The sequence below is a fragment of the Urocitellus parryii genome, chromosome 11 (assembly GCF_045843805.1).
Source record: "Urocitellus parryii isolate mUroPar1 chromosome 11, mUroPar1.hap1, whole genome shotgun sequence".
In the NCBI taxonomy this organism is placed as follows: Eukaryota; Metazoa; Chordata; class Mammalia; order Rodentia; family Sciuridae; genus Urocitellus; species Urocitellus parryii.
This window is the reverse complement of record NC_135541.1, coordinates 87740073-87757511: the sequence shown is the minus strand read 5'-3', so window position 1 is coordinate 87757511 and position 17439 is coordinate 87740073. Positions and strand designations below refer to the sequence as shown.

Below are 17439 nucleotides of genomic sequence, written 5' to 3'. Positions count from 1 at the left end.
ATGTTGTAAGACAGGAAACTCTGCTCTTTGCTGCTTTCTGTACTGTTTCATAGCCTGATTGCAAGACATGAGCATTCCTTTTATACTGTAAATCAAGTGGAACACTCTTTCACAGTGTTACTTTTTTAAAAAAATCAATGAGCTATAGATTTTTTACTTATGTATTTGAAATTCCTTGATAGTTATCCTATGATTACCGCTCTTTATTATTAGAGTCCTAAAATGTTTTTATTCTGAGAAAATTTAAATTACTTCAAAATCAAATATCCACTTATATATCATTTTCTTCCTGGAATACAAATAAAATTTATTAATTAATGTCATCAACTATGTCGATGATGTTCTTTATATTGGAAAATCAATTTTCTTGAAAAACAGGATAAATCAAATATAGAGGTTTTTTTTTTTTTTTTTATTCGTGGGTAACATGGTTGGAAGAACTAGCACAACATCATACATTCTTCTCTCCTGTAAAATTGCTAAGCTGTGCGCTTCCAAAACAAAATAGTTGAGCAGGTACAGGGTATATATTTCCATTCTGAAAGGGAGAAGTAGGCAAGAAGAGATAAATCCAAATAGATAAGTCCAAAACTCAATGGAAAAGTAACATTGTCACTGAGTCCTGCACAACAAGGGATCAGATAATCATACAGAGGTGTGAGCTGGCTGAGAAATTAAAAGTCTGAAATAATTAACAAGAAATAAAAGACAAAATACACAGGGAAATAGTTTCAACAGCAGGGGCCTGGTGAGTGGATTGGACCTGATGGGTCCAATCTCTAACCAAGAATGAGGCTCTGCATGCTTTCTTTGTAGAGAAGCACATCAACGGGATTTATTGTGAGAAAATGCTTTTATAAGAAGTGAAAGACTATACAGCAATTGGCCTGATGGAGACTTATCATTTGCACAATAATTCTTTCTCCTCCAGGCAGCTTGCATCTCCAGGCTATTTGGGCACACTGGTATTTATTTCCACCTCCGGGGGAGTTGCATTTGAACCTAGGGTTGTCTGAACCAATAAATTCCACACAGAATTCTCTTTGAGCAGGATGTTGCCAAGGCAATGGAGCAGTCTCAGATGGATGAGAGGACACCGTGAGTTCTCCGAGGGGCACACCTCCACTTAGAGATGACTCAGACAAGCCCACAATTCGTTCACAGCTCCCAACACAGCCTGGAAAATATCATTGACTCCATGTCCTATATCATGGGTACAGTGGGGCAGAGATTGGACTCCAAGAACTAGCAGATCTGCTCCTATGTCTTTGCTGGGCTCAATCTACCTAACAAGGTCTCATGGGCTATAGTTTCATCCCTGAAGCTTTTTTCTCCATAATTTTTTTTATTGGTGTGTTATATTTGTGCATAATGCTGGGACCATATACACACTATACAACAATATAATTTAACCCATGTAATTCCCCAGTATTTCTCCCTTCCCTCTCCTTCTTTTTTACTGATCTCTCTGCAATTTCATAAGATTTCCCTCATTTCTGCATAATCACATCTCTTTTCCTTGTTTCCATTCCAGCTTTCACGTAGAAGGAAGACATACAACTCTTGACCTTCTGAGTTTGACTAATTTCACTTATCACAATGGTCTCATATTCTTTTCATTTTCCTGCATTGTCCTAAGTGGGGACTTTTGTGGTGGTTCTGAACCTGTGACACGTCTCTGTATAACACCCCAGGTTATGCATATAATTCTTTGAAATCTAGATGGAGTCTATCTTGCCGCCCCCCCCCCACAACTCCTGCACTCTGTGTGCATAAGAACTAGCACCACAAGGATGCTGCCAAGATTTACAACTTATACCTCTTATAGTAGATATTGTAACTGCAGCTACGCCCACTTGATTAAAAAGACACCCCCTCCATTTGTCACCAATGTGTTTCATCAACGTAGTCTCATTATTTAATAGCCCTTGAAAGATATGAATGTTTTTTCCTCCCCCCATTATATTGTTACCACAGCAAATAGTCATAGATACTTCTGGGGAAGGGCTTGAAGAATTGCTACTATATATGTAGTTGTCATGGTGGCTGTTTCCTCATGAGAATCTGGGTTCTTATTCTGCTTCTGGGTTTGAAAGGCAGATTATGACCATTAATGAATCAAGGCATGATAGCTTTCATTTAAGGAAGTGGATGTCAGATTTCTACTCGTCCATTCTTGATCTCTTTTGGTTATATAAACAATATTATTATTAACTTTCTACCAATTTTGTTGTTAGAAACATGGTGTTTCATTAGCCATTATCGTAAGTCTTTGAAAGTCAGGGTCCTGCCTACTTTCTGACTTTATTGCCTACCCTGCTTCTAAAAGACAGATACTACCTTGAGACCTTGTGTGATCTGTCATCCTGATTTTCTCATTTTTTACCAGGGAGGCCAAATTGTTCAACAGCATCTTCTACTATCAGTCAGTCCTGTCCTACAGAGGATAGCTACTATCAAGCTTCTCAGTAAGCTTCCCTTACTCCCCTCACAGAACATTCTTTTTTGATTTAGTAAAGTGAATGTCCCATTGGCCCTCCTGAGGAACATACACAGCTGCTATGCATCCTGTCCCAGGTAGTAAACCCCACCTAGCAAGGCTACTTCTCCAAATAGTCTTTATCCTTTTCTCCTCAGTCTTCCAAGTCTGTTCTGGAATCTCTACTTCATTTAGTAGGGCCATAAACTTTTTAAGGCAGATTAGAGCATAGTAGAACCAATTGCTGCAGCATTTGCCAGGATGATAAACCCTCTTTCCTCAGAGAATTCTCCTTGTCAACAAATTCCCTGTTTTGCAGTTTATTGACCTCCTTGATATGCCACCCATAATGTATACTCCCAGACATTCTTTTGCAGTTTCTACTATATATGTTAGCTTTTGCAGTTCTTTTTTTTTGAAACAAGAAAATGTCTTTTATTTATTTGATTAAGAGAAATTAATGAATAGTGAGAATCTTCATGTAGTATGTCAAAATCAGACTTTACTAAATAAGATGTAGCTGTACTATAAAGGAAAAATGGTAAGTTTGCGTATAAGTGTACATTTTTATGCAAACACACAAGATGATATTTAAAATACTAAAAGCACGCTTCAACCTGGGGGAAAAAAATTGTGATGCATGTATCATGTGGAGTACTACTGTCTTCTGTTTATTTTTTTTTTAAAAAAAGTTCTGTAAGTCCTATAAATAAAACAAGTAACAGTCAAATAGAAAAACTAGCAAAGTGTATAAGCAGGCAGTTTGCAAAGAAAAAAAAAAGCAAACTGATTCTGGACACTTATTTTACATGAAAAATAAGGAAACCAACAGAGCTGGAAATCAAAGGAGCCAGTGCTCCAAGGTCTGTTTCAGGGAACAGAAGGGCACAATCCCTCTTTCAAGTGTGTCCAAGTGCAGTGTTCATCTTCCCTCTTGGCACATGCACAGCCCTGGTAGTCTATGATGAGTGGACCTGGGATGTGCTGCTCTCTGGCAGTGCAGTACAAAGGCTCATTCCTTCTCTGGGAGCGGTCAGCCAGACTCCCAGGCCAGCATGGAGCAGGGTCTGCAGGAACCTATAGGAGTCTGTGGTGTGCCTTCTCAGTACTTTCCCCACATCTTCATTCCCTTCCCTTCCCATTCTTGTGCCTGACACCAAGTTCATCCTGTGGAATTCTTTTTTTATTATTGGTTGCTCAAAACATTACAATGATCTTGACATAACATATTTCATACATTTGATTCAAGTGGGGTATGAATTCTTATTTTTACCACGTGTCCAGATTGCAGGATCACATTGGTTATACGTCCACGTTTATACATACTGCCATACTAGTGTCTGTTGTATTCTGCTGCCTTTCCTATCCCCTTCCTATAGCTTTTGCAGTTCTTTTGATGTAAATATACCCTGATATCCATCTCCACATTTAGTTCCAAGTTTTCATAGGATACTTCACTGATTTGTTTATAATTTCAGCATTTGTTTACGTTCTACTACTGATCTTTAACTATGACTTCATTAAGACTTCAGGAGATTAAGGTTTTCTTAAGTGTTCTAAGGAAACTTTGAAACCTTCATACTTTGCTTTACGTGATTAGCAAATTCAATTTGAGTCTATTATGTTATCTTGTCAATGAATTAGTGGTGTTGAGCAACAACCTCCTTTCCTTACTATGGATAGTTACTTCTCTTCTCAATCTCCAGAGATATTACACCAGCTCCATCTCTCTCCAGTTTACCAATGTGAAATTCAACCAGGGATGCAGCTACTGTCTTATAGAGATTTTTAATAATCCATTTACAATCAGTGATGAGATTCTTATTGCTTTTTGAAAGGCTAGATGTCTGTTCCTAACATCACTTCTTCAGAGTCTACTTCCTATTACCACTCACAATATCAACTACTCTCCACTGAGATTTCCTAGATGAAGAGTTTGAAAGAGGAATCCTTAAAAAAAGTAATTTCTTGATGGCTACTCTCAGAAAAGGAGAAAGGAAAGTAAATTAGGACAAGAAGAGAAGGCTGAACAAGATTCAACTTTGTCACTTAGAGATTCAAATTTTTGTCACTTAAAGAGTTCTGGATCACAAAGTGCCTCACTGAGTTTGTACTATATGAGGCACTGGGTCATTCTTTTGTAGAAATACTGATTGACCATTGGGCCCTGGAATGGAAAGCCTGGGATATTGCATATAGTTTTTGGCAAGGTGGCATCTATTCAGCCAGGAACAATTATTTGGAGAAAAAAGGATATGACCATTAATGTAAAAGATCCACGTATGTAAGGAGATGGATTCATGGTTCTGGTGAAATATATCTGGGTTGGAAATTAACAGTATCTGGTATACTGAGACTTAAATGTCAAGGTCAGTAAGAAAGCACAAAATTTACCTATTTGATTCCTGTTATCCTAGAGGCCATGTGAAAGTCTGGGGAAAATGGTAGGTGTGCAGTGGATTTATATAAAAGAGATGTTTCTTGTATTTTGATTTTAACAGAATGCAGGGCATCTTACACAGAGAGGAGAAAGGTTTTATTATTTCATATCTTTGTGCTCTGAAAGGCATTCTACTGGTACTTAGGACTGTAAATGTGTGCCTGGTGTCTCTCATTTGGATAGAGGTAGGAATCCCAAGGTTATTTCCAGGGTAATTTTCAAAATGTTCTTCATAGCCTGAAGCAGAAGGGAGGTTTATTGTCCTCGGAGTTCATAATCACTTCCAGACTGTGAGCACAGGTGATGGAGCTGTACCATCCACGTGTAGTCACCTCAGTGAGCACAGTACAGAACTCACAGCAAAGCTTGTAAGTTTGAGCCCCAGGTTAGACCTCACCTTGTGAAATTATGGTGACACAGCCTTTTATTGGACATGTTAGTGAGCAGGCTTTATAGGGAAAACTCACAACTCTAGATTCCATTTGAGAAACATATATCCCTAATTTGACCATATATATTCTATAACTTAATAGTTTATAATGTTCTTTTTAATGTTTCTTTGAAATATAACTTTCATTACTTAGAAATACATAAGTTTACATGAAGTAATCTCAGCAGGAGGAAGACACCACTTCTTACCTGTTCTGATGACCTCCTTCATAAAAATTATTATTTTTAAAAATGTTTTCTCTCTGATAAGAAACATTTCTGAGACCTTTGGTCAGAATTTCTATCTTTAAGTCAGCGCATGATTCAACCCTTGAGTAATATCTCCTCAATCTCTTTCTTTCCCCGATCATGCAAATGAAGTAGGGGTTTTCTTCATTTATATTTCCCCTGTCCAACATTTTATTAACTGAAGGCTTATCATAGTAATGGGATTATTATTATATAAATAGGCTAAATCAGAGCATCTAATGACCAGCAGAAGTTGATGACCCTTTCTCTCACTTTGAAAGGTCCTAGACAATTTCTAGCAAAAAAAAAAAAAAATATATAGAAAATAAACAAATAGATTAATTAATTAACTTCTAAGGATACACAGCATGAAGAAAATGAACCAAAAAGGAGTAAGCAAGGGTAAACTTTATTAAATGAGGAGATCAAGGAAAACATCTTCAAAGTGGTGACACCTGGCACTTGTTACAGATCTAAGCTATGGGGTGGGGTGCAAAACACTTGATTTTGGCTTTTAGAATATGGTGTTATGATCATTATGCACTGTATACGTGTATCAAATTTTCACATTATTACTCATAAAACTTGTAAAATTAAAATAATAATAAAATTCAAAGATATTTTTAAAGCCCCAAGAGTCACTGAGCTTTTCACAGTGGAAGATTCTCTTCTAGAGCTACAGATAGAAACTTGTTTCCTCCATAGCCATTTCATACATGGGTTTGTTCAAAAGCCAATATAAAATAGAAATTCGTCACATCTCAACCACAGCTATCACCTAGGACATGTTTCTATTAATGACTGTTCATACTAGGACTGATAAGATGGTATCATCATGTATACAATCAATGCCTATTAAAATAAATTCACGTTAATTTTTCATTTCCTTTTCCTATATTTGTGATTCCCAAATGAATTGATATTTTTCTGTCTGAGGTATTTCTTTTAGGGAGAATCTATGGTGACAAACTATATAACAATGGTCCAATTTTTCAAGCATTTTTGCTTTATGTATAGTTTTCACTTGCTAGACATTTTCTTTCATTGTATTAATATCATCCACTTTTTTGTCTTTCGTTGTTTTTGATGAGAACTCAGATATTAGTTTTAGTTTTATCTCATTGAACATAACATTTTTCCCCTTTGACTGTACTTTAGATGTTCTGCAATATTTACTATGACACACAAAATATTTAAGCAGTCCTTAAGAGTCAGTGCAGTTGGAGCTATAGGTTGACTTGTTACAGCTCCAGAGAAAGGACAGAAGATAACAATTGATTCATATAAGTTTAGGTAGTTTATTAATTACACATATAGCAAAAGGAAAATCACCATGGTATCATCTTCCTGTATTCCTAGTTCCACAGAATTAGACTGGGCTGAAGGGGTAAGATAGCAAAAGACTGGAGCAGAAGGCCACTTCACACTGAAGAAAAAAAAAATGGAAATTAGGGGTTGATGCTAATCTGTGTATCTATCTGAAGAAGAGGAAAGAAAGGTAAAATGTCACATGCCTTATACAAACAACAGAAACAAATGACAGGAAATATGATCTCATGGGAACCACCTGCAAGAGAGGCAAGTAAGAAACAGACACAAAATTGCCTATTTTTCCATATCCCAGGGCAAACCACAGGGCATTCCACTAGGACAAGAGTCAGACTGCTATTAAGCCATGTGTTTAAGGCCTGTGTGAAGACATGGAAGGTATCCAAGGTGCTATAGTGAACTATTTCTCTACAAAAAGCATGCTTAAGATATTCTTATTTGTATGCATGTATGTATTTATTAGTAGGAATGATTTATTTTAATCTTGAATATATGACTAAAGGATATTATTCAGTTTTGGAATTTTATCAACCCTTATTTCTTCAGATATTCTTTCTTATTAATTATTTTTCTCTTCCATTTCTGTAACTCCAATTTTATATATGTAAGGTTTTTATAATTTTTAATGCAAACCTCTTATTTTTTTTCTTTTTTGCATTCTACACCCTTTTTAATCATTATATACTTTATTTTCTTCTGACATACCTTCCAAATGAGAAATCTTTCCTTCAGCTATTTCTAGTGACTGTTAACATTTCTATAGAGACTTTTAACAGCTTTATTGAGATAGAATTTATATACAATGAAATTCACCAATTTAAACAGTGCAGTCAACTATTTTTAATGTAATTACAGACTTACATGGCTACACTATACTCTAATTTTAGAAAATTTCATCACCCCATACTGAATCCTGGTAATCAAAGTCTTTCCCCATCATCTCTTTCACTCCAACTTGCTTTCTCAGCCTTAGACAATTAATAACCTATTTTCTGTCTCCATATTTTTGCAGATATTTTCTATGAGTTGGTTGTTCACATTCTTCATGAAGAAATTTGCTAAAGAGAATTGTAGTTTTTTAAAAAAATTATTTTGATATCTAGCTCATATAAATATTTTTCCCTTTATTGGTTGCATTCTTGACATCAAAATAAGAAGTCTGGGCTTAATGCAAGGTTTAGGATATTTATTCCTATGTTTTCTTCTAATTTTATAGTTTTCCCAAAAATATAAAGCTTGAAAATTGCTTTAAAAAGTAAGATGGATATTGAATGGGATTGTATTGAATACATGGATCCAGTTTGGGGTATTGCCACATCAACAATATTCATTCTTCTGGTTCATGAATACTGAATGTCTTTCTGTTTATTTACATCCTAATTTCTCTCAACAGAGATTTGTAGTATTCAGAACATCAATTTTGAGTTACTTTCAATTTTTTTCTTATTTTCTTTTTATTTTATTCTTTCTAGTACTATTTAAGTACAATTATTTTCTTAATTTTCTTTTTCTAATTCCATCGCTTCTATATAGAAATAAAAATTATAGTGTTATATTATGTCCCCAAAGTGATTTTTTTAAACATATTTGTTAATGATAATAGACTTTTTGGTCAAATTTAAGGATTTTTATATGTAAGATTATTTAATCTACAAATATAGTTTTTTGCTTCCTTTCTGATCTTAACACCTTTTAATTTATTTTCTTATTTTTTTCATAAATAGAATCTCAGTATAATGTTGAATATAAATGGAAAAAGGATACTTCATTTTCTTCTTCTTGATCTTGGGGTAAAGGATCTGGTTTTCATCATTAAGTAGAATGCTGATTGTGGGTAGTCATCAATACTCTTTTTCTTACTGAGAAAGTTTTATTTTCTTCCTATTTTCTAAAATGTTTTTAATCTTTGAAGGCTGTTTGACTTTTTTCAAACACTTTTTTGTGTGTCTATTGAAGTGATCATGTATTTTTTGGTCAATAAAATGTTATCTTAATTAAATTATATATATTAAACCATCTAACTTTTTTTTTAATCTAATTTGGTCAAGGTATTGTACGTTTTAAAGATGCTATATTTTATTCATAAGTTTTTCTTTTAGGATTTTTCATCTATATTCATAAAACATACGAATCGGGAGTTTTCTTATGATGTCTTCGTCTGATTTTGTCATTAGGAATATGACATTTTAAAATTTCAGTTATTATTATTTTTAGAACTTCCTTTAAATTATATAATACATGTTAATTTTATTATTTTACATATACCTTTATTTATTTGGCAGGAATGGGAGTTGAACCCAGAAAACTGTGTATCACCAGCCCTATTTTAATTTTTTTAAATTTCCTAAATTGCTGAGAGTGGCCTTGAATTTGTACTCTTGAACTTTCTCAATTTCCCAAGTTGCTGGGATTACAGCAGTAGGAAAATATGTATTTCTAAATATATCCTACATTTAAAATTCTATATATGTTAATTCTAATTTCTGAATCATCTTACTGTTTCCATTTTCCAGTAAATTTTAAGTGAATGTCACAAATGTTAAATAAAAATATTATAGATATACAGAATGCTGTTCTTTCCTGGTCTTTTTGGTAATTTCTGTTTTGTAATTGAGACTGTGAACTACTTTAATCCAAGTAGAAACAGACAGTTCAAGGGTGAGTTTAAGTGCTTGCATGACCTGGATTTCTGGAATGCTCTCAGGAATGAGAGGTACAGTCTGTATGATGTTAACTGAAAACCTGGGATCTATTTTAGCAGTACCCGTCTACTTTGGTGACAACTTTACTTGAGTTTGTAAGTTCTTAGCACTTAGATACTGCTGCTTGATCTTAGGTTCTTAGAATTTCTGCTTAGCTACTCAACCTCTCCTTTTCAACTTATGAATAATTGAACAGGTAAAAGTAAAAAAGAGGCATGGGCTCTTGGTTGGAGATTTCTGATCTCTGTTCCTACCCAGGATCATGGTTTCTCATGTCCTGGATCATTAATGTTTGAATCCCAATTTTATTTTATTAGTCTCATGAGACTCCTACAAGCTTTTATCAGCTCCTTTGCCCCTAAATAGTTATTTTATGCTCAACTTCTCAATCTCTTGGCTATATAGTTTATATATTAGCAAGTGCCTGGATAGTTGTAAAAGTTGGAAAGAATGTTCCAAAAGCTTCAATGAGTTTACCTTATTTGGGGCTCCCCCCGCCCTTGGTAGGTTTTCAATGCTACAAAATAGATATTTTAAAAATTCTACATGCCTTCTCTATTTTTTACTCACTGAGTAAAAAAGTCACAAATTTTTGAAAATGGATTTTTTATGGCTGAAGTGTAACTAAAAGTAAAATTTTTAAAGTTTATGAAAATGTGGTCATAGCTACTGGCATTAGAGACAAGAGAAAAATTACATTATTCAAGGTAAGAAATATTCTTCCAAATTGGTATCCTATGACAACTTAAAAATAAATTAATTTTAGTTATTGTTAAGATAAACAAACAAATCCCCCAAATCATGCAATTTTTTAGAATTAAAATTTCTGAAAACTGAAAGGACAAATAAAATTTAGAGGTGGGAATCTTCTACATACAAAATTAGTTTTATTTTAAATTTAAAATACCAAGTATTGGTTCACAAGCTTTTATCAGCTTCTTCCAAAGGACAAATAAAGTTGAGAGGTGGGAATCTTCTACAAACAAAAATATTTTTTATTAATGATTGAATTATTAATTAATGAACAGTTCCCATTCATTAATAGCTTTGATTTTCCATTGATTATGACCCTACTCTAAATTTTAAAAGCCTTTGGGAAATCATATTACTCACAGGATATTTCATGGATCTCTGTTGAATATAGCAACCCAGCCACATTTAACAGTGAGAATAATTAAGAACCATGTGATTCATTACTTTTGAATCTATAGAAAATGCTTGTGTGTACTATTCCAGATGTTGACAATAAGATCTTTAACTTAAAAAAAAATCAGGAATATAAACTAAGGTAGAGCTATTTTGGAGAGTACCACATTCATCAAGATCAGGATTTAAACCTAGTTGTGTTTGTTATTGTTATATCTTCATTGAGCCTTGGTTTCCTTCTGGGGGAAAAAACAGCTTTTTTCCTGAAGCTTGTGATTTTATCCAATCCATATAACCTGATATATGAAAACATGTTTAACTCTCAGTATAACCCTTTTACTAACCTTAACATCTTCCCTAGTAACATGCATTATTAAAGATTGACTGTAAAAGACATCAAAAAAATAATTTATTATTTATTTATTTAAGATAACATCAAATGAAGGATTGTGGAGTCTGATCTATAGTGTCCAAAGACAAGTACCATCCAAAATCTCAAATGTGGTCTCTTGTTAAGTCCAAGTATCTGTTCTACTCTTGCATGAAAATTGAACAAAATGGATCTTCCTTTGAATCAGTACCTGGCTTTAGTTCCCCTACCTTTAGGATGATGCTGTAATACTAATCTGATTATACATCTATAACAAGGATATTCGAGTCAGTCTTATTCCAAAGAATCCACAGTTCCCATTCATAAATGAGTTTCATCGAGTAAACAATTATTATATCATCATTGTAAGCTTATGTCACAAAGACACGTCAAACATTTTTGTATTCCATATATCGCCTCCCTGTTCTACCACCAGAATATTCCTATGCTAGAATAAGTCCTCACACTTTAATCCAACCATTCATTTTCCCAACAGGTCTTAGGTCTGTGTAATCAATAATACTCTTCACTCATTTGGAGACTCACTCAGTGTTTTTCAAAGCTCATCCCATGGGCTGGTGTCCCATAAGGTGCTAACGTTTCTAACATTTTTAACATGGTTTCCAAGGCCTCATATATTTTGAAATATAACAGGTGTAGTGAAGTTAAATTTGTTTGGCTTTGACACAGGATCATAAAAAACCTTACTATGACAAAGAATAGAAAAAAGAGAATTTCATAATCCTTCCTTTGTTTAAGGAGACCAAATTTTCTTTGACACAAAACTGGCCAAGATTTAATGGTGAGTAAAGTGACATAGCATCTACATTAGTGAATTCTCAAGTTGTAAATTGTAGCTCTGTTGTAAATCTCCCAATTTTGCATAGTGTTCTTCCATAAGAAACAAAAAAATCCTTATGAGTGAAATTTAAAAAGCACCTCTCATAACAGAAGAAAAAAGAAGCATTATGACCAAGGGAAGTTACTTAAAATGTTCTCTCCGCCTCTTCCTTGTGGCCTACAGAGAGAATTTTTAGATCCTAAAATAACATAATTATATCAATACTCAACCTTTTGCTTGAACTTCTATTTCTAGTTTAATGTAATACAAAAAGTTTATAAAATGTCATGTCTGCTCAGTAAAATAATAACTTTTAAGCCACCCATGTGTGATTTTAAAAAATGGCATAGCTGAGTGCCTTGAATAATTATTTTTAGTAGCTCTGGATATTGAGAAATTAGCTTTTATATTTTCAAGAGCTTAAGAGAAATGAAAAAAAAAAGACTTTTATGAAGTTAAATTTTCTAGATGGAAAACCACATACAAAAATAACTACAAATAAATTAAATTCCCATTTGGAACTGCCTAATATATAAATAAGTAAAGAGTTTTTCAAAATTAAACCATAATAAAAATTTTCTATGAAGATATATTATGGAAAATGGTATGTTAGAGCTAATATTTATTCATGTTCAGGCTTTCTATATTGAACTAAGGGGAAATGAGTGTTTCTTTTAAGACTATTAGCACATAGATACAAATTATTCACTGAAGCTAAGGTGGAAATGCATGATTAATGGGAGTTAGCTTCAAATGCTTCAATATAATGATTCCATTAAGGAAAGAGAATGTGGATAGTGGGAGTGTTCTAGACACAGAAAAATGAAAGAAGATCATGAGCCAAATAACAAACATCCACTACTTTAAGCTGGTAGAGTGGACTAAACTTTTTACTAAAAGTAATACAAAATGAATATGAGAATAAATACGTTCCCCCTTTACTTTGCTACATAGTCTCTAAGTCTGGGAAGTCCTTGATCTGTATCTGGAAGACAATCTCTACCACAATAGATATATTTAGTCAAAAGAGTAAAGGATGTGACTGCAGGCAAGAAAGCCACCATAATGATCTGAAAAATCTAAGTATCTTTCCCTAATATTACATCAAGGGACACATACATTCTACTTCTCTGATATTAATTCACAGTTTAATTCTAAGTGTAGGTGAGGAGACCTATGCTCAGTGTCTGCTCAGATAATACTTGACAGAACTTCATGCCTAAAATCTATCAGTGAGTTCTAACTATTTTCAAAGCTAACAAAGTAGAAGTGATATATATTGGTCATCACATTACGATTGTGGAAATAAGCCACCTTACATGGCTTTCCAAAGACTAGCTTTCTTTTCTTGACACCCTGCCATCATTTAATCCACTGCCCATAGTCCCCAAAGGAGTTTTTAGACAGTTATCAACATTACACTGTATTTTCCATTGATTCAGAAATTACACAGAAATTACCTTAAAAATGATTACAATATGACTAATGTAATCACAAGTTACTAGACAAAATAAAATGCAAGTTGTTTTACCTACTATTTATTTATTTATTTTACTTTCTGCTTTTGATGTTGCTTGGGTATTCTACATTATTCCCAGTCATAGGGAAAAATAGTATATTCCAGCATATTATTTTATGGTGATCTTCCCTAAAACTAAACTTTTGCCAGGGTGTCCATGAGCTTGGACAAACTTGTACTGCTCAGAAAATGAAGGCTCCTTAATGAAAATAAAAGTATCAAGCTTCGTTACAAAATAGGGTTACCAAATCTCTGAATAAAAATCAAATCTTACTATGTATTTTTAGATATTTATATGAGGTAAATAAAGTGAAAATCCCTTAATTTATTTAGAAATTTTTATTTCAAACCCCAAATAAATTAGATGCTATATAGGAGTCATGGGAAAATCACTAATCTCTCGGTTTTTAAGTGTAGCCATCTGCAGAAAGGGGAATAATATGCATGTCTGACTTCATACTTCTGGTAGGATAATCAGTGGAGGAAATGAACACAGTTACTTTGTAAATTCTGAAGAAATATATGCTAAAGGTTATGGGCTTTTATTAATGCTTTTGAGGACTCAGCTGTATTGTTCCTTGTGCAAAAAGGTCTGAGATATATTCAAAAAATTGATGTGACAAGTGAGATGGATCTATATCTTTAGCCCAGAGAATGTCTCAATAAATCAAATGATAAATGTGGAATGATAGGGTCTATTCCAGTGTGACAACAATTTCCTCTAGTCTATTGATTTTTTAGAGCGATTTATTACTCTTTAGGTAGTAAAGATGGAGTTGAGACTTCACAATCATGATCCTAATTGCAGGAGTACTAGCTTTAGGAAGGTGATGCTGTCACTCTAAGTAATTTTTCTTACATTAAATTTAAGGAAAATTAGTATGACTTGATTACTTTTCAATAAAAATATGAACAATAGTGTGGAGAAAGAGAGAATAACCTGTTGGTTACATTTTGTTCTACTAAGAGAACTTTAACCATTTAATAGATATAAGCAACTATTTCAATTAATTTACCCTAAAGATATTATCTAAAATAGAAAAATATGTGGCCGATAAATAAAATTATTTTTAGCTTGAATGAAGACCTTAAGATTAAAAAAAAAAACAAGCTAATACATTTAAATGACATTCCAAAATGACATTTTAGCTAACCAAGACCTCTTACTTATAAGCATTTTTATCATAGCATTGGGAAAAAGATAATCATGATAATCTTAAAGGAATATCAAATAAAAAATGAAACAACGTCAGATCTCATTTCTTTTAATACTATAATCTCCAAAGGTGATATTTTATGCTATACTCTTGACAATTATTGATTAATGCAATATACTGATCATTTAATCTTTATTTTAAAGTAGTTGTTGCTACATAAACAATATTTATCTTTGGATAATTAGTACAAATATTTTAAACTGTGACTTGTGTTATGTAATAAATCAGTGATTACCAGATTAAATTGAAATAATAAGAGGTATTTTATGAAACCACATTTCATTCTGAAGAAATTTATAAGCCTAAAGAATGAAGTCTGGGATGCAAGAAATAAGGAATGTCTGCCAAGGAAAGCCACAGATTTGGGGGACCCCAAAAGACCACCAAGAGCTGAATCTGATGCAAGCACACAAGAGTCTTTATTGCAAGATGGAGCCTGGACTCACAACCGTATATGACACAGCGGTTCAGAGGAATATGGGACCTATTCACATGGATATTTTAAGAAGCTGGGAATTCCAGGGCCAACACCACTGCCTTTTGGGGGGACTCTTCTTAATTGTCGCTAGGGTTTGTTTAATTTTGATACAGAATGTTATAAAAAGTATGGAAAAACATGGGGCCTGTTTGATGGTTCACAACCTGTTTTGGCTATTATGGAGCCAACAGTTCTCATCAAAGAATGTTATTCTGTCTTCACCAATCTGCGGGATGTTGGTCCAACGGGATTTATGAAAAAATCCATCTCCTTGTCTGAGGATGAAGAGTGGAAGAGAGTAAGAACACTGCTGTCTCCAACCTTCACCACTGGAAAACTCAAGGAGATGTTCCCCATCATTAACCAGTATGGAGAAATGTTGGTGAAAAACATGCGACTGAGACGGGAATCAGAGAAAGGCAAGTTTATCAACTTGAAAGACATCTTTGGGGCCGACAGCATTGATGTGATCACTGTGACATCATTTGGAGTGAACATTGATTCCCTCAAAAACCCACAAGATCCCTTTGTGGAGAAAGTCAAGAAGCTCTTAAGATTTGATTTCTTTGACCTTTGCTCCTCTCAATAACAATCTTTTCATTCCTTACTCCAATTTATGAGGCAATGAATATCTCTATGTTTCCAAAGGATGTCACAATTTTTTTAAGAAAGCTATAAACAGAATGAAGGAAAGTCGCCTTCAAGAGAAACAACAGCATCGGGTGTTGTTTATCAGCTTATGATAAATTCTCAGAATTCCAAAGATGTGGAATCTCATAAAGCCCTGTCTGATCTGGAGCTTGTGGCCCAATCAATCATCTTCATTTTTTGCTGGCTGTGAGACCACTAGCAGTGCTCTTTCCTTCATTTTGTATGAACTGCCACCCATCCTGATGTCCAGACCAAACTGCAGCAGGAGATTGATGCGGCTTTGCCCAATAAGGCACCTGCTACCTATGATACCCTGATGCAGATGAAGTACTTGGACATAGTGGTGAATGAAACTCTCAGGTTGTATCCAGTTGGTGCCAGAATTGAGAGAATCTTTAAGAAAGATATTGAAATCAATGGAGTATTCATTAGTAAGTGGACGCTGATGGTGATACCAATCTTTGTTCTACATCGAGACCCAAAGTATTGGCCAGAGCCTGAGGAGTTCCACCCTGAAAGGTTCAATAAGAACAAGGACAGCATTGATCCTTATGTGTACATGCCCTTTGGAAATGGCCCCTGAAACTGCATTGTCATGAGGTTTGCTCTCATGAACATGAAACTCGCTCTTGTCAATACAGAACTTCTCCTTCCAAATTTGTAAGGAAACACAGATTCCTCTGAAGTTAAGAAATCAAGGACTTCTTCAACCTGAAAAGCCTATTATTCTGAAGGTTTTGTGCAGAGATGGGACAATTAGTGGAGCCTGAACTTCCCTAAAAATTTTTGCATGGTTCTCCTTGGAGACTGGGATCCAGAACATCAGAGAAAAATTTATTTTGTGAAGAAAACTCAAAATGAAGATAGACTCTATATTCCTCAATTGATGAATGATAAGAGATACTGGACCTTTGCTGAGCTTGCTCAGTGTCTGTGCAGAATATTATCTATTTTATGATGGAAAGGAGGTGCCCACCTCAGTGTCAGACGTGAAGACTCAGCCTTTATGCATCTAATGGGCTCTCTCCTCTCACCACCAGTTAGTCCTGGCAGCTTCTCCTGAGCTCTGATCAGAGAATCAACAATTATCACCAAATTTATCAACAATTTTTAATGAAAATGAGGATTATTGTGGTGGCTTTTGTAGTGATATTGATATATGATGTATTCTTTGAAATACGCTGTGATAAGTTTTATAATGAGAAAGTCAGCAAACATATCCTTATAGAAGTTTAAAAAAATAAAATATACTATGAAGACAACAAGCTAGAGGAAGGCTGCATTCTGAGTTGCTCTATGAATCAAGATTCAAGAAGAGGAAATACTGTTTCTCTGGGAGACAGACCTCACTGCCCACAGATCCCCTGTTCTTTGACCCAATTTGTACACTGTGATCATCAGCCCTTTGCCAATATATCTCCAATTTTTGCATGCAGATCACTTGCTGACCACCCCAAACTGCCCACCAGCTGCCCCTTTGCCCTCCTTTTGTCTGCCCACTGCCCACCGCCCAACATGCACCCACTGAGCACCTGCCTTTGCCTGCAGGCCTCCCACAGATCACCTGAGGAATGCCCACTGTCTGCTGC

The 17439-nt window shown here is 34.4% G+C and overlaps 1 pseudogene; it reads left to right on the top strand.

The window, feature by feature from the left end:
• Positions 1–1066: 1066 nt before the first annotated feature.
• LOC113176199 (cytochrome P450 3A5 pseudogene) lies at positions 1067–16620 on the top strand (annotated as a pseudogene).
• The last annotated feature ends 819 nt before the right edge of the window (positions 16621–17439 follow it).